This window comes from Anomaloglossus baeobatrachus, chromosome 1 (assembly GCF_048569485.1).
Source record: "Anomaloglossus baeobatrachus isolate aAnoBae1 chromosome 1, aAnoBae1.hap1, whole genome shotgun sequence".
Taxonomy (NCBI): domain Eukaryota; kingdom Metazoa; phylum Chordata; class Amphibia; order Anura; family Aromobatidae; genus Anomaloglossus; species Anomaloglossus baeobatrachus.
In genome coordinates, this window is record NC_134353.1 from 722,245,590 (window position 1) to 722,264,280 (window position 18,691).

The following is an 18,691-nucleotide window of genomic DNA, read 5'->3' on the forward strand; positions in this document are numbered from 1 at the left end:
TAAATTTATTGCAATCATGATCTTTAAGTGCAATAACGGTTTTCACTAGATGACTAGTTTCAGGAGGCATAAAACTACTTTTAGAAAGTAAATGTAAAGATTTAAGATTGATTTGTGTAGTAACAGAATCTACTGGAGTCTCCAACTGTTCTCCATCCTGTGCAGAAAAGGCCTGACGTCTCATTGGCTTATATAGTAGAAGCTATATAAATCCAAATCATGTTGAACTAAATTACATTTATAAGTTGGACAATATGACAATCAATTTTGAAGCAATGATAATTGTGTGGGACTTGCATTTTTGGAAGAAATATTTATAGCCAAAGGGGTCGCTGTACCTGAGATTTGGTTATCATCTGTGGTCATGGTATTTTGGAGGCGGCACCCTCCTTTTGTTGTGTTCTTCTGGGCAGACGTTTGCATTGTGGATCTAAAAAAGCCATCCTTTGTTGATTGGAGCATTCGTTGTCCAAGCTGGAGTAAAGCTGGTGTCACACATAACGACGACGACAACGACGTCGCTGCTACGTCACCATTTTCTGTGACGTTGCAGCGACGTCCCGTCGCTGTCGCTGTGTGTGACATCCAGCAACGACCTGGCCCCTGCTGTGAGGTCGCCGGTCGTTGCTGAATGTCCAGCTTCATTTTTTGGTCGTCACTCTCCCGCTGTGACACACACATCGCTGTGTGTGACAGCGAGAGAGCGACGAAATGAAGCGATCAGGAGCCGGCACTGGCAGCTGCGGTAAGCTGTAACCAGCGTAAACATCGGATAACCAAGGGAAGACCTTTCCCTGGTTACCCGATGTTTACGCTGGTTACCAGCCTCCGCTCTTGCTGCCAGTGCCGGCTCCTGCACTGTGACATGTGGCTGCAGTACGCATCGGGTAATTAACCCGATGTATACTGTAGCAAGGAGAGCAAGGAGCCAGCGCTAAGCAGTGCGCGCGGCTCCCTGCTCTCTGCACTGACATGTAGCTGCAGCACACATCGGGTTAATTAACCCGATGTGTGCTGCAGGAGAGCAAGGAGCCAGCGCTAAGCGCGGCTCCCTGCTCTCTGAACTGTGACATGTAGCTGCAGCACACATCGGGTTAATTAACCCGATGTGTGCTGCAGGAGAGCAAGGAGCCAGCGCTAAGCGCGGCTCCCTGCTCTCTGAACATGTAGCACAGCGACCTTATGATCGCTGCTTCTGCTGTGTTTGACAGCTAAGCAGCGATCATAACAGCGACTTACAAGGTCGCTGTTACGTCACCGAAAATAGTGACGTAACAGCGACGTCGTTGTCGCTGTCGTTTAGTGTGACACCAGCTTAAGTAGTGTCTGATGGAACACGATAATGGCGATATCCAGACCTTGGAGGAGAACAAATCCTCCATTTATAGACACGATTGGATTTATAATATTCTGCAACTCACAGGAATTTTTGACATTTCTTTTGCTTGGACTCAGATTAATGATGGGTCAAAATCGACTGGGTTTTAATCTTTAATGCTTCAAAGTCCTTCTGAGAAAAAGTAGAAGAGAGTTGTGCATCAGTAGAGTGAATTTTCTCCTTGACACTTGTGATAGATTGTTGAAGTTAGTTAGATTGGATTGTTAGAGTCAAAGTCATAAGACCTAGAGAACATTTATTGAGAATATGTTCAAATTTCAAACAGAAATCTGGATTTCTTTGCAAATAGTGGGTCTTCATGATACACGGAGACCCCTAGAGATCCTTTGGACCTTGAGGTATTATGTGATAGTAGCATGATGCAACTGTAGATTAATAAGATGCTTAGAATCACGTTTGTAATCACGAGATGAATTCTGTTACTGGATTATGCAGAAATTCACTCGGGACTGTAGTATGAGTGATGATATCAGCCGTTTCCTCAGCGCTATTCGAGAAGGTTTTATTGCGCAGTAGCCATGTCATGACAATCTCATTATACTGGGTCCTACTCTATCTTACTGCCTCTCTCTGGGTTTTAAAACTTACATGTATGGGCAAAGAGAGACCCGCTATTAAAGGATAAAAACACCTGTGGCTAATGGGGGAGGGGGAGGTTTTGGATGCATGGTCAGTCAAATGGATATAGTCCATATACATTACAAACAGAAAAACAGACAAAAAGACTTGCACGCCAAGACTTACATATCACTATTTCTGTAGTCATCCTTCAGTTTTTGGAATATAAAATCAAATCAGCGGATGAACGACCATTTTGCTTGTTTGTTGTATAATTGCGAACATGTTTACATAGGCAGACAGCCATTCCGACTAAAAGCCTGGTTTAGTCAATTGACTACTTATTGTAATATCATTCAATGTTATTCATGGTTTTATAAAGAACTGGTAATAAAGTATAAATGGTTATAGGTAAAACATACTGAAATAATTAAATGACAAATGTAACTCTTATAGGAACCTAAAATGCATCTAAAAATATAATGATATAAGAAATTACAGCCATAATACAACAAGATGGACGGCAGTAATAAACACCCCAAAAATATACAGTTATATTGTTTTATTCCGTTTATAGTAGCATTGCCATTCCACATGGCTCCCGGCAAAAATGAACCATGTGATTGACATCAGTTCTGCTGCACAGTAATCATTTCAATTCCAACACGTTCTGCAATTTAGCAGCAGTAAGTAAATAGGATGTAGATGTGAAATGTATTCAGAAGCCGAGTATAAAATATGCATGTGTTAATCAACTTAAAAGCAGTTCTGCAAAGGGATTGAGACTTTCTGTTCCTCTGTAACAATAACTGAGAGAAGGATCTGGAATAACAAGGTGAATTGTAGTCTTTGGGAACAGATATTGATTTAGTCTAATAATACAGAGATAATAATACAAAAAATACCACATCTAACACCAATACTATTCTTGAAATGAGAGATTGCAAATGAAATGAGATCTGTAAATGAATCTGTAAATGACAATGTCACTGGAGCTATATTGTTTTTCAACTTTAGGATGTTTGCACACGTTTCGTTTCTATTGTGTTTTTTATGCGTTTTTCAGTGCAGTTAGTGACAAAACCTGAATGGAATCCTAATGACAGCAAAGTCAATTAGAATCCTGAATTGTCCTATTTTTTACAGAAAATTATTGCAATTACACGTTTGGTAACACACGTCTATTTCCTTTGTGTATATTGAAACAACACATAAAAAACTGAAAAGAAAAAGGCAAATGGGCCATAATTTTACACAAAACTCCAAGAAAGGCTTGGACAAAATTGTTGACACCCTCATCTTAATATTTGGTTGCACACTCTTTGGAGTAAATTACTGCAATCGCTTCCTATAGCCATCAACAAGCTTCTTCCATCAGCAATTTTAAAATCTCTCCACAGATGGGAGTTAGATCCGGACTCATTGCTGCCACTTCAGATCTCTCCAGCACTTTGTTTCCATCCATTTCTGGGTGCTTCTTGAAGTATGTGTTGGTGTGCATGCACGTTGCAATCGTGATGTTGTCATTAAAATGGTGCCGGAGTCAGCGCACGTGTGCACCGTGATCTCCAGTTTTTGTTGAAGACACTGTGGAAACAAATATCAGCGGCATTGACGTATGCAATGATTGAATTTTTTTTCACCTTTGCACGCTCCCCTTCTGCTCGTAGTCATCTCCACAGTCATCTCTTGCCTCCAATAATATGGCGAATGAGAATGCGCCGACTCTGGGGCCATTTTAATGAAGACAATATCCAAATAGCAATGCGCATGCACAGCTAACATCAGTAATGGTGGCATGGAGAGAAATTAAAATAAAGAAAAGGGGGCAAGCAAGGAGGATGCAGGAGAAGGAATATACACAGGACCTGATTCACAAAGGCCCACCCCACTGCACACACCAATCAAGCATTGCACTAATTTCTGAACTTTTGAGAACATTTTTTTAGCAATCAAACATCAGCTCTGGAAATTGAAGGTATGATTTGATTTACCATGCTAGGTCAAGTATGGCATTGCCTTTACGTTACATGGGAAAATCCTGCTGGTTTGTTCCCTGTAAGCTCTCTATCAATGTTGGTGGCACTCATATGTCTATTTTCAAAAGACAACCTCTGGATATGACACTGATCATGTGCACTCAACTTCTTTCTTCGACCATGGCGAGGCTTGTTCTGAGTGGAACCTGTTTTGTTAAACTGCTGCAGGGTCTTAACCACTGTGCGTCAGCTCAGTTTCAGGATGTTGGCAATCTTCTTATAGTCTAGGCCATCTTTATGGAGAGCAACAATTCTTTTCTCGGATCCTGAGAGAATTCTTTGCCATGAGTTGCCATATTGAACTTTCAGTGACCAGTATGAGAAAGTGTGAGATCGATAACATCAAATTTACCACACCTAATCCCCATTCACATCTGATACCTTGTAACATTAAGTCATATTGAGTCATATGACACATTAGAGGGAAAAGGGCTACTTGGGTAAAATTTGGCCATTTTTACTCTGGGATTTACTCACTTTTGCTGCCAGCTTTTATACATTAATTTTTTTTAGAGGGCACACCAAACTTACAATGTTATACAAGCTGCACGTGGACTGCTTTACATTGTATCAAAGTGTCATATCTTAGTGTTGTCCCATGGAAAGATATAATAAAATATATACAAAAATGTGAGGGGTGTACTCACTTCTGTGATATACTGTAATCTGGTATTAATGAGATCATACGAATTAAAAAAATGTAGTTGATTTATCATTTTTACCAGAAAGTGAACAGAGTAAAAAAAAAGAGTAAAACAATGTTGAATTGCTATCTTGCTATATTTCGTTCAATCTGCCTCACAGTAAGTGGAATAGAAAGTGATCAAAATATGCTATGCACACCGAAATGGTACCAATGTATCATTAGAAACTTTAACTAATTCAGCAAATAACATCTCTGACATGACTCTGAAAACAGAAAAATAAAAAAGTATAATATACAAACCATGACTATTTAAGACATGAAAACAATACTGCATATAACTGGTATCGCTAGAATGTACTGACACGAGCAATATTCTGTGTAATCCCTTACTGTACATCACACAGTGAATGATGTAAAGAATACTAGTAAATTATATTCTTGAACTGCACTCATTTGTTCATTATGCCTCCGAAAAACAATAAGGTTAGGTTCATATTTATCTTATGCTCTATGCTAAGCACTTATACAGTGTGTCCACCCATATACTGTCCACCGCCATTAACTTGAGAACGGCAGCAGCTATAGGCATAGAAGTGGTGTCTAGATATAGTAAAGTAGCCATGCGCTACGCAATGAAACCACCTATTGCGCCACCTGATGGAAAACAACAGAGTTAGCATTCTATCTTGAAAATGGAATGAAATAGAGAAAAAAAGTGAATTAAAAATTGTAGGGCATGATCAATTCAATATGAAGTGGCACCTTGCATACAGAAATGTTATGATATGAAACCCATGACCGCCCCCCCAAAAACATTAAATGCTGGTCACGCATATGGTGCTCATTTAACTTTGATGCTCAAAGTGGCCACCGTCAGCTGCAATGCACATCTGGACTCTGGACAGCATACTGTATCTTGCTACACGTTGTGTAATATGGTAGGTCACACGTTTGCACAAGCATCTGTGATACGTCGTCGTTGGTCCTGCAATGTTGGTGGAGGGGTCGCATACACCTGCTGTTTGAAGTGACCTCACAGAAAGGAATCCAATAGGGTCAGGTCAGGTGAGCGTGGAGGCCGCTTCACGCAGCCACCATACCCAATGACTTGTAGGAAGGTCTCCATGAGGTATCACTTTACGTCCGCAGCCTTTTTTTGCACATTCTAATCATAGCATTTGTGTAGGCAAGGGGTCGATTCGTATTGAATTGATGATGCCCTACAACTTTGTAATTCACTTTTTTCCTCTATCTCGTTCCGTTTTCAAGAAAAAAATGCTAACTCCGTTGTTTTCCACCAGGTGGCGCAATAGGTGGTTTCATTGCATAGCGCAAGGCTACTTTACTATACCTAGACACCACTGCTATGCCTATAGCTGCCGCTGTTCTCAAGTTAATAGTGGTGGACAGGATATGGGTGTACACACTGTATAGGAGGTTTTGTCTAAAGGTTTGAAAATTGTGATTCAGATGAAACCAATGATGAAAATATTCAGTATACTGAGGCAGACAGAGTTACTTTAGACACTGGCTGGCCTCAATCCCAGCAGGGTCTCATCTTTTTGTTCAGGCATAAGAGTGCAACTACATTCCCACCGTGAGCTTTTGGTGAGTTTTTGAGGTTGCAAAATTTCTGCACCTGTTATGTAAATTAGGTTGCATTCAGTTTTTACATGTGTTTTTGTGTTTTAAATGCACTTTTATTGTGTTTTGTCTTTTTTTATGCAGCATTTTTTCATGTCTTGTTGCTCTGTCATGCTTTAAAAAGAACTTTTGTTTTTGACACTTCCTGGTATTTGGCTATGACATAACTTTATTGATATACTTGTGTATGGATTACCTGCATTTTTAAAGCTTTTTTATACGAGAACTTTTGCACCTAATTCAAGTCTATAAGAAAAATTTGCACATAAAACTCGGCGTCCACGAAAGATATTTTGACAAGTTGTGGATTTGAAACAAGCAGCGCAGCTCTAAGTTTTCTATACATCCGATCCACTTTGCTGAAACTAGCAGATGCTACATTTTTGACACTTTGAAAAAACTTAGCTTCAAAAACTCAATCTGGGCGTACAGCCTTAGGATATGTAAACACTATAGGTGTTAGATATATTAAAACCTGCTGGGTTTTTCATGAGGAAGTCTCTTTAGGACATGCTGGCATTTTTTGTCTTGAAGCAGTGTATTTTTGCTCATTTTTAGTGACGTCTTTGGCTACTGGCTTTTTTTTTAACAACTGCTGGACAGTATACAAGCAGAAAACGCCATAAGATTCTTCAAGTCACCTGTTTTAACCACTTTATGTCTTTAGAAACCTAATGAGATTAAAAGTAGCTCAAAAGACTGAACATATGCAGAGCAAGATGTTTTTTTTACATTGCAATGCATATGTTCATTTTTTAATAGTTTATTTTGTCCTTTTTAAGGAGTTGATGCACCTGAAAAAGACATTGTGTGCACATACCAGGTTAAATTTGAACTGAGCCCTAAAAGTAATATAAAATGTTATATAACCCAAATTGGTAACAGAAAAATATTAAACTGAACCCACAAAAAATAGAAGTCCCACTTAGATATTTCATCTGTCAATTGAAATTCAGTTGGATTGCACGTTAGTGCAAGGGCTCTAAAAGAGCAAAATCCTTTGAAATCTGTGATATTAAATCCAATTGCCTTCCCTCCCTCCCTTCTAGGTACCACAGTGTGACTAAACTGTAGTTAACATTCAGATGTTTGGAACTAGAGTAGTGGGGAGAACACACTTAACAATTCAATTATCAGGATGTGTCTCTTTAGAAGCACATTTCTGTAAAACACTTGTGGGGTCAAACTTATTACTGCACCATAGATGTGTTCCCAGAGGGATGTAATTTAAAATATGTTGTCACTTGTGGGGGATTTATGGGTCTTTATGGGGACTTCAGTGGCTGTGCAAATGGTGCCTGCAACCTATTTCCAGCAAATCTGCTCTGCAAAAGCTAAATAGCGCTACTTCCCTCACCAATAAAAATAGTTCACCGCACACTCTAGTTGAAAGATGCAAAAAGGTTGACAGGTCTTGTTTACAAATGTTTTTTTAATATATGAGGACAGAAGTGGTGCTGCACCTATGTCCAACTTGTCTGGTGCGCAAGCACCTCTTTACCATATATGTTAAGTGACATTTGTGAACTAGATCCGCCAGGGTAGAAATATTGCTGTCACGGATGTGTCTGGACCTTCAGGTGCTGCTGATGGGACCAGATACAGAAGGGCCCGGCGATCATGCAGACGTTAATGGACGCTGTCCCTTTGAAGGGCTTGATTTAGGTTTTTTTCTGTTTCCTTGCCAGGTTGGAGAAGCCTTTCCTCCAGCTGGTAATTAAGGGCCTTTACAACGTGGGGCCTCTCCCTTCTGCAGTGCGGGTTATACTCTTCACTTGGAGAAGTTGCTTGCTCAGGAGTGCATTTTGCTTCTTGTTGCTTCAGACTACTGTTGTTGTATATTCTGAAGATTCCCTCTCAAGATAAGTTGTGGTTTTTCCTTGTTGTTGTGGCTTCAGACTACTGTTGCTGTACATTCTGAAGATTCCCTCTCAAGATAAGTTATTGTTTTTCCTTTTTCCCCTTTTTGCTGTATTTTTGTGTTTGTTTTTCCCTCCGTGGATTGGTGGGTGGTGGGATTTAGTCCTAGGGTCTGGCTAGGAGACAGGAGCATGTTGGCGGGCCACACCTCCTAACCCTTATAGGTACCTGTGGTTTGAGGGCAAGCGCATGGCCCCCCAGAGTCAGGGTCAGCGCAGGAGCCCCTAGTTATCTCCCCTTTGTGTTTCAGCCTCCCTTATTCCCAGGAGTCCACTTGCTGGGTGTCTCTTCTCACATCTGTGTCGCCCTGGGCAAGCCAGGGGACACAGGTCACAACACCACCACACCCCACACTCCAGGTAGGCACATCACAGCTAACCACAAATCCTTGTTGCCTTCCTCCAGGAGTCTGATGATGCACACCAGGGGGTGGGCCAGGCGGTTGGCTCCGCCCACCGAGGAGCTCACAACTCTGGAGGCGGGAAGAAACCAGGCATATGAGTCCAGGAGGAGGAAGTGGAAGGAGTGAACAGCAGATTAGCCCAGGCAGGGCTTGAGTGCAGTTGAGCCCAGGGAGGAGAGGAGTTTAGAAAGTGAAAGTGAAAGTAGAAAAGGAGGAAAAGCAAGTAAAGTGACAGAAGAGAAAGACAGCCTGAAGGGTCCAGCTTTGTGAGGGCCAGAACAGCAAGGTCAGCAACGGCGGTGACTGTCTGGAGGGGGACCGTTTGGAAGTTCCTGGAAGGACCCCGTTGGCTGTGTGCCCGGTGGTCTGGAGCAGTGTTCCGAAGGACAGTCAGCACCAGGGCAGGGGCCTCTCGGACCCCGGCAAGGCTAGGAGTCGCCAGATTTGCCAAATCCGTCAGTGACGGGGACGCAGATCCCCCAACAACCAAGTCCCGATTGAAGGCAACAGCCCAACCCGTATTGGAGAGACACCGCCACCGCCACGGCACCAGTTTCTCAGGGCCAGCGCCTGCGGGCAAAGTGTAGAGCTCCTCCGGCCCAGATTGCAGTCGGGGAGCGGGTAACCGGAGGGAATCCACCGCTACCATCAGTCAACACAGGTGCAAGGAAGAGGGACATCACCGTCACCTACCGGGAGTGCAGGTGCAGCCGTCTGTGGGACCGTCCTACCAGCCGTTGGTTTACCGTACAAACTGTGTCCGTGTGTCAGGCTGAGTGAGTACCATAGTGCTGCAAGGCACAGCGCTGCCCCCGCGTCCCTGCGCCCTCCAGGCCCTACACTTTACATCTCATCACCGGGCCCCGGGATCACCAACCCCTACCCACGGAGGGGCAACACAACACCTGGCTGCTCCGCATCACCATCCCCGGGACCCCCACACTGAGCAGCGGTGGTGCAATCACCACAACCGTGGGTGGCGTCACGAACTATAACAATCCCTTCACCCAACAAACACCCCCTTTCACTCACGGGTGAGGAGTGTCGCTCGAGAAACCCCGGGATCCGGCCCACAGCTCGAGCCACCAGGAGCAGCTGCCGGACCCGAGCAGAAGGGGTGAGCGTGGTGTGCTGACACCCTCCTCCCCGCCCGCGACAACTTGGCGTCACGAACAGGATCTTACCGCTCTGCCGTTTGGTAGAGGTGCGCCTTGTTACCGCCGGAGGTATCCGGCAGAAAAATTTCAGAAGCCGCCATCTTTGGCGCGAAAAGTTCCCGCTCGAGCGTCTTCTCGAGCAGTAGAGGCGCGAAGGCCAAAACCCCGCCCCGAGAGAGGAGGGGCCGGGAAAGAGCTAAGGGGGACGCGATGGCGGCTGGCGGCATGTAGTCGCGGCTATAAAAGCAGGGACGCCAGGACTCTGCAGCGATATTGGGTTCCTGGAAGACCTCGTTATCAAGATGCAAAACCCTGCTTACAACGAGGAAGCCCCCGCGCCTGGCACGGCGACGTGGTTGAGGGACCGGACCGTCCCGCTGAGTAACCGTCTGCAGGCTCATATGCAACTCCTCCTGGAGGAGTGGGAGACCGACATGGCGGACGTGGTGGCTGCTATGTGGAGACGCGAGGCAGAAGAGGATTTGGAGGAGCGGGAAAGCGACCCACGCCCCTGTATTCCTGAGGGATCGGCCGTTGGAGCTGAGGGGCCCGGCCGGCTTCCGCTCACCCTGCCTCTCTCCCTGCTGCCCATGATAGCTGCTGCCGCACCGCCATTAGGCCCGCTACCTGCCCAACCGGTAGCGATACCCTGCCCAGCCGCTTCGGCGGACCAGCCGGCTGCAGACGTCCAAGACGGTCCTGAAGTGTACCAAGGGGAACCGCTGGAACCGCGACCCCTTAACAGCATGGTGCCAGAAGTCCCAGTAGAGACTGTGCCAGACCCTGAGCCCGAGACCGTGGCCTGGATGAAGGCCCGGGTGATGCAATTCCACCAGCGTCAGCAGGATCAGATCTTCCGGATGATGGAGCAGTGGACCAACGAGATGGAGGAGCTGCTTACATCTGCCCCGAGGTACGGAGGGGGAATGGATGTAGCAGAGCCGACTGGTGACCCACGTCCCTATGTCCTACCAGGACCGGCCGCTGCGGCTGAGGGGCCCGGCCTAGTCTCGGCCTATGCATCACCCTTGCCGTTACTTATGAGGCGCCTTAATGTCAGCTCGCCTAATCTGTTGCTCCGTGCTACCGCAGAAGAGGCTGAAGTTCTGGATGTTGGAGGCCAGGAGGCTGCGACAGCTGGCGGCAACCCGCCTGACGCAGAAGCACGAGATGACGACTCCAGCCCTAGTCCCGGGCCTGCTGCTGAGTTTGAAGAGGCAAGTGAGCGTTCCCGCTATGTGTGGGACCCCGTGATTGTCCATACCCCGTGTGCCGGTGGGAATGGGTATCGGGTGCCCCTGTCACCGCAGGCATGTCAGTGCATGTTTGATGTGCCGGTGGCAGAGGATGGGTCCGCCTCAACAGAAAAGTACGAGTAGGGCCGTGGGCGCCCGTAGCAGCAGTCCCCGTTGGGACCACCACTGAAGTTGTTGTTTGTTTGAAAGTTTGTAAAAGAATGATAAGAAAAATGATTACCGAACAGTAACCAGATTTGCTTTGTGATTAGAACCGGAAGGAGCCGGCACCGTTGTCCCCGTGGGGACCGTTAAAAGTTTTGCATGGGAACTATCCATGGACAAGCCCGTGAACTTGCAGGGCACCACAAACTTTAAGTGGCTTGTAAATATGTTGGTCACCGTTACCGTTTCCGCCATACCGTCTCCGGAGAGGCAGGTTGGAGGGAGGGCCCTGAGCAGAGCAGGCTAGGGCCCAGCCACCAAAGGAACTGGTGGCCACCCTCTGGAGGGGAAGGACAGATCCCGCTCGGGTAACTTGTGCTGGACTGTGGGTCAAGGGGTGCTGCCTGGGTTTTAGGGGCAGCATCAGGGCCAGGTTGCTTGGGTGGGAGAGAGCGGAAACCGTGACCGTATACCGTTGCAACGTTAAAGTAAATGTGCCTCCCGTTTTGGGAAGAGTTTTTGATTAAAAATGTTATTTATGTTTTCTTAACCCTGTTACCCTCTTTTTTTCAGAAAAATAAAACCGCTGTAGGACGGCAGCCCGCGGACGGTCTGCATTTTGCTAAGGGGGAATGTGTCGCCCTGGGCAAGCCAGGGGACACAGGTCACAACACCACCACACCCCACACTCCAGGTAGGCACATCACAGCTAACCACAAATCCTTGTTGCCTTCCTCCAGGAGTCTGATGATGCACACCAGGGGATGGGCCAGGCGGTTGGCTCCGCCCACCGAGGAGCTCACAACTCTGGAGGCGGGAAGAAACCAGGCAGATGAGTCCAGGAGGAGGAAGTGGAAGGAGTGAACAGCAGATTAGCCCAGGCAGGGCTTGAGTGCAGTTGAGCCCAGGGAGGAGAGGAGTTTAGAAAGTGAAAGTGAAAGTAGAAAAGGAGGAAAAGCAAGTAAAGTGACAGAAGAGAAAGACAGCCTGAAGGGTCCAGCTTTGTGAGGGCCAGAACAGCAAGGTCAGCAACGGCGGTGACTGTCTGGAGGGGGACCGTTTAGAAGTTCCTGGAAGGACCCCGTTGGCTGTGTGCCCGGTGGTCTGGAGCAGTGTTCCGAAGGACAGTCAGCACCAGGGCAGGGGCCTCTCGGACCCCGGCAAGGCTAGGAGTCGCCAGATTTGCCAAATCCGTCAGTGACGGGGACGCAGATCCCCCAACAACCAAGTCCCGATTGAAGGCAACAGCCCAACCCGTATTGGAGAGACACCGCCACCGCCACGGCACCAGTTTCTCAGGGCCAGCGCCTGCGGGCAAAGTGTAGAGCTCCTCCGGCCCAGATTGCAGTCGGGGAGCGGGTAACCGGAGGGAATCCACCGCTACCATCAGTCAACACAGGTGCAAGGAAGAGGGACATCACCGTCACCTACCGGGAGTGCAGGTGCAGCCGTCTGTGGGACCGTCCTACCAGCCGTTGGTTTACCGTACAAACTGTGTCCGTGTGTCAGGCTGAGTGAGTACCATAGTGCTGCAAGGCACAGCGCTGCCCCCGCGTCCCTGCGCCCTCCAGGCCCTACACTTTACATCTCATCACCGGGCCCCGGGATCACCAACCCCTACCCACGGAGGGGCAACACAACACCTGGCTGCTCCGCATCACCATCCCCGGGACCCCCACACTGAGCAGCGGTGGTGCAATCACCACAATCGTGGGTGGCGTCACGAACTATAACAATCCCTTCACCCAACAAACACCCCCTTTCACTCACGGGCGAGGAGTGTCGCTCGAGAAACCCCGGGATCCGGCCCACAGCTCGAGCCACCAGGAGCAGCTGCCGGACCCGAGCAGAAGGGGTGAGCACGGTGTGCTGACACCCTCCTCCCCGCCCGCGACACATCCAGCGTGACAATTGAATTAATTTGTCACAATTCTCTTACCCCTTGTGAAAGTAAAAAATCTGGGGATAATGAAAACAACATTTTAGTTGTATATTTTTTTTCCTTCGGACGTCGTGTTAACATGCTCACTGCAATTCTTGATAACTTCATTGAGAAGTATAGTTTATAAAAATGGACTTGACTCCTGCTAATGTGACATAGCACCCAGTAACGATTATTGTGAAATATGCATTACAAAATGGCACTCCTTTCCTTCTGAGCTTTGTAGGGTGTCGAATTAATAGTTTCTGACCACAAATTGAGGATTGCATAACTGGGAGAAGTTGCACAAGAAAAGGTATGGTCCATTTTATGTGGCTTGAAAATGATATCTATACCACTAGCTGAATTCTTTGAATGTTATAGATGTTATAGGTGTTGTAGCTGAATTCTTTGAGTGTTATAGCTTGCAAATTGGGGTAACTTGTGTGGGTTTCTTGTAACTTGTCACCTCAGAAACTTTTCAAATGCGACACATTTGAAATACAGTGGATATAAAAAGTATGAACATCTCAGATAAAATGCTACTTTTTTGTCATGTAAAAAAAAAATCATGCAAAGAAGAATATATATATATATATATATATATATATATATATATATGCTGTGCTCAGCAGTATACATACCCCGGCAGATTTGTTTGCTTTCTTGGCCTTTATTTCAGAGAATATGAATGATAACACAAAATCTTTTTTTTCCACTCATGGTTAATCGTTGGGTGAAGCCATTTATTATCAAACTATTGTGTTTTCTCTTTTTAAATCATAATGACAACCAAAAACATACAAATGACCCTGATCAAAAGTTCACATACCCCAGTTCTTAATACTGTGCATTGCCCCCTCTAACATCAATAACAGCTTGAAGTCTTTTGTGGTGGTTCTGGATGAGGCTCTTTATTTTCTCAGATGGTAAAGTTGCCTATTCTTCTTGGTAAAAAGCTCCCAGTTCCTGTAAATTCCTGGGATTTCTTGCATGAACTGTTGGCTTGAGTTCTCCCCAATGTGGCTGAATGATATTGAGGCCAGGAAACTGAGATGGCCACTCCAGAACCTTCACTTTGTTTTGCTGTAGCGAATGACAGGTTGAACTGGCCTTGTGTTTTGGATCGTTGTCATGTTGGAATGTCCAAGTATGTCTCATGCGCAGCTTCCGGGCTGATGAGTGCAAATTTGCTTCCAGTATTTGCTGATAATGTGCTGCATTCATCTTTTTCCTTCAACTTCGACTAAGCTTCCTGTGCCTTTGTAGGTCACACATCCCCACAAAAACAGCAATCCACCTCTGTGTTTTACAGTAGGAATGGTGTTCTTTTCATCATAGGCCTTCTTGACACCTCTCCAATTGTAACATTTATGGTTGTGACCAAAAAGTTCGATTTTGGTCTCATCCCTCCAAATTACCTTGTCCCAGAAGTTTCGAGGCTTGTCTCTGTGCTGTTTGGCGTATTTTAGGTGAGATACTTTGTGGCATTTGTTCAGTAATGGCTTTCTTCTGGTGACTTGACCATGCATCTTATTTTTCTTCAAGTGCCTCCTTATTGTGCATCTTAAAACAGCCACACCCCTTGTTTTCAGTGAGTCCTGTATTTCAGCTGATATTATTTGTGGGTTTTTCTTTGCATCCTGAACAATTTTCCTGGCAGTTGTGGATAAAATTTGTATTGCTCTACCTGATCGTGGTTTGTTTTTTACATACCCCCAGATTTTCCATTTGTTAATCACAGTTTGAATGCTGCTGACTGGCATTATCAATTCCTTGGGTATCTTTTTGTATCCCTTTTCGGTTTTATACAGTTCAACTATCTTTTCACATAGATCCATTGACAATTCTTTGCTTTACCTATGACCCACAATCCAGAAATGTCAGTGCATGGATGAAAGATGCAAGAGTCTGACTGGATCCCAGAAACTCACTCAGCTTTTCTGCACATGCACTAATTACAAGCAAACATGTCACAGGTGAAGATGTTACTTTTATTAGCCATTCAAACCCACTTACGTTAACTTCTGTGCATGTCATCAGGAAAAAGGCCAAAAAAGCAAAAAAACTTTTGAGCACAACATATATATATATATATATATATATATATATATATATATATATATATATCTACAGTGCCTACAAGTAGTATTCAACCCCCTGCAGATTTAGCAGGTTTGATAAGATGCAAATAAGTTAGAGCCTGCAAACTTCAAACAAGGGCAGGATTTATTAATTAGATGCATAAATCTTACAAACCAACAAGTTATGTTGCTCAGTTAAATTTTAATAAATTTTCAACATAAAAGTGTGGGTCAATTAATATTCAACCCCTAGGTTTAATATTTTGTGGAATAACCCTTGTTTGCAATTACAGCTAATAATCGTCTTTTATAAGACCTGATCAGGCCGGCACAGGTCTCTGGAGTTATCTTGGCCCACTCCTCCATGCAGATCTTCTCCAAGTTATCTAGGTTCTTTGGGTGTCTCATGTGGACTTTAATCTTGAGCTCCTTCCACAAGTTTTCAATTGGGTTAAGGTCAGGAGACTGACTAGGCCACTGCAACACCTTGATTTTTTCCCTCTTGAACCAGGCCTTGGTTTTCTTGGCTGTGTGCTTTGGGTCGTTGTCTTGTTGGAAGATGAAATGACGACCCATCTTAAGATCCTTGATGGAGGAGCGGAGGTTCTTGGCCAAAATCTCCAGGTAGGCCGTGCTATCCATCTTCCCATGGATGCGGACCAGATGGCCAGGCCCCTTGGCTGAGAAACAGCCCCACAGCATGATGCTGCCACCACCATGCTTGACTGTAGGGATGGTATTCTTGGGGTCGTATGCAGTGCCATCCAGTCTCCAAACGTCACGTGTGTGGTTGGCACCAAAGATCTTGATCTTGGTCTCATCAGACCAGAGAACCTTGAACCAGTCTGTCTCAGAGTCCTCCAAGTGATCATGAGCAAACTGTAGACGAGCCTTGACATGACGCTTTGAAAGTAAAGGTACCTTACGGGCTCGTCTGGAACGGAGACCATTGCGGTGGAGTACGTTACTTATGGTATTGACTGAAACCAATGTCCCCACTGCCATGAGATCTTCCCGGAGCTCCTTCCTTGTTGTCCTTGGGTTAGCCTTGACTCTTCGGACAAGCCTGGCCTCGGCACAGGTGGAAACTTTCAAAGGCTGTCCAGGCCGGGGAAGGCTAACAGTAGTTCCATAAGCCTTCCACTTCCGGATGATGCTCCCAACAGTGGAGACAGGTAGGCCCAACTCCTTGGAAAGGGTTTTGTACCCTTTGCCAGCCTTGTGACCCTTCACGATCTTGTCTCTGATGGCCTTGGAATGCTCCTTTGTCTTTCCCATGTTGACCAAGTATGAGTGCTGTTCACAAGTTTGGGGAGGGTCTTAATTGGTCAGAAAAGGCTGGAAAAAGAGATAATTAATCCAAACCTGTGAAGCTCATTGTTCTTTGTGCCTGAAATACTTCTTAATACTTTAGGGGAACCAAACAGAATTCTGGTGGTTTGAGGGGTTGAATAATAAATGACCCTCTGAATAAACTTTTCACAATTTAAAAAAAAAAAAAGAAATAACATTCTTTTTTGCTGCAGTGCATTTCACACTTCCAGGCTGATCTACAGTCCAAATGCCACAATGCCAAGTTAATTCCGAATGTGTAAACCTGCTAAATCTGCAGGGGGTTGAATACTACTTGTAGGCACTGTATACACAGTATATATATATATATATATATATATATATATATATATATATATATATATATATGAGTCAGAGAACCTCATAGACTATGTTTTGAGGGTACCATTTAACCACACACTTTACAGTTAATTGCAAAGAAGCCGCTTGCATTAAAGTCAATGGAGCTGGGAGCTACAAGTCATTAATAGGAGCTCTGATTGTCCTTTGTTGCCCATAACAACAACCATTCTTAGTATAAGACAGCTTATGTGTCAGTTAATATGATTTCAGTGGAGACACAGATAAAGTGAGACAGGGATAGAGAGAAACAGAGAAAACAGAGAAAGGCAGAGAAAGACAGAGAGAGACAGACATAAAAAGAGAGATACTGACAGACAGATATGTGGAAACACAGAGAGAGACAGACAGAGACAGAGAGAGCGAGATTCAGATAAAGAGAGACAGAGAGAGAGTCAGTGAGAGACAGAGAGATACAGAGATAGACCGAGAGAGAGCAATACAGAGAGACAGACAGAGAGAGATGGATAGAGAGACAGACAGAGAAACAAACAGGCAGAGAGACAGAGAGAAAGAAAGAGAGTGACAGGCCAACAGGGAGAGAGACAGATTGACAAACAAAGTGACAGATAGACAGAGTTAGATAGAGAGACAGAAAGAGAAACAGAGAGAGACAGGGAGACAGGGAGAGACAGAGACAGAGAGAAATAGACAGAGACAGACAGAGAGAAACAAAGAGAGAGAGACAGGCAGAGACAGGCCGAGACAGCGAGAGGCAGAAAGGGAAAGAGGCAGAAAGGGAGAGAGAGGCAGACAAGGAAAGAGACAGAGAGAGTGGATAGAGATACAGAAAGAGAGATAGAGAAATAAAGAGACAGATAGAGAGAGACAGAGACAGGCAGACAGGGAGAGAGACAAAGAGAGAGAGAGAGACACAGATAGAGAGGGAGACAGAGACAGAGAGAGGGAGAGGTTGTGAGGGACAGAGAGAGACTAGTTACTATACCAGGCAATACCAGATACTACAGCAAATATATATATATATATATATATATATATATATACACATACACACCTTAAACCAAATAATTTGTTAAAGTAAACTTTGAATTTATTGCACCATTTTGTCATTCCTTTGACTACTAACTTAAAACAATGAGATCCCTTTGCTGGTTTGTAACGTGTTTACGGACTTTGGATTATGCTGTAAAATGCAGCTAGGAATATTTTAAAGAAATCATACTATAACAGCTAAACTTTTTATGAGTTAATCAGAATAATTTTAAATTGTGACAACTGTGTATTGACTACTATTTAACATGAGTTTGAGTGTGACTGGCTAATTCTAAATACAACCACATTTCCAGTTATAGGAGGATGCTCACACTTATGCAACCATATAATTTAGGTTATGTTATTATTATTTTCCATCTTAATATAATTGAAACATTTTTTCAATAGATTTGGACATATATGGATGACAATATAGATAGAAAAAGTTCTGAAAAGATTCTCCTGGGTGTAATTTTTTTATATGACAAAAACCTGGCATTTTAACAAGGGTGTGTAAACTTTTTATATCCACTGAATATTTGAAACAAAATTGTACTCCAAATGGCATTTTTCTTAGATTTCCCTTAACAGTAATACAGGTCTATATTCACACATTCATAGCTTTCATACTTTAGTATTTCAGAGTGCAAACCATCACTTTCTTTGTATTTTTTGTCATGTTCAGTTTTGCACCTGTTCACACTTCAGTTTGGTGAGTGCCATCAGTCTTTTTGTTTATATTCATGAGCGTCATACCTTCTGACCGTGCACATCTTCCCCACTTGCCACAAGTGATTTTATCCTATATAGCAGGTTCCTACTTGCCCATACACAG